Below are 564 nucleotides of genomic sequence, written 5' to 3'. Positions count from 1 at the left end.
TCCATGAAGTGGTTCAATTTAAAGTTGAATCAGCTCTTCTGTTAGGACTGTGTTTTCTTCATCAAACAAGAAGGGTGACAACAAAAGCCCAGAATCATGTTTGTAAACCCAGAGGTAAGCATCACTGAGTGCTGGTGAGTTAAGGCTGACCTCTAGTGGTGGTTTCAGTGAACTACAGCAGAGCAAAGAGCAGTGGTGGCGACATCAGCACCCACAGAGCCATGGGCCAATCACTGCAGAGCCCCTCTATGTTCTCATTGGCCCTCTGTCCCTCCCTGGTTTCTCATTGACCTGAAAGTATAAAAACTTGCTTATTGGATGAAAAAAAGTATTTGAACCTAGGCTCCCTGTCATAGTATTTATTTCCTTTGGTTCCTTATGTGAAACTATTTAAAAATGTATTTAAAAATATTTTATGCAGAATGATGAATCATAAGTAATACAACGTTTATAAACAATATTTGGCATATTTGTTCTTAATGTTATGACATCATTCTTGATTAAATCAACTTTGTTGTAAAAAAAATATGACTTTAAATTTGAAATGCTGCAACAACTTTTTAC

This window comes from Anguilla rostrata, chromosome 8, assembly GCF_018555375.3.
Source record: "Anguilla rostrata isolate EN2019 chromosome 8, ASM1855537v3, whole genome shotgun sequence".
In the NCBI taxonomy this organism is placed as follows: domain Eukaryota; kingdom Metazoa; phylum Chordata; class Actinopteri; order Anguilliformes; family Anguillidae; genus Anguilla; species Anguilla rostrata.
Note: the sequence above shows the minus strand (reverse complement) of the source record.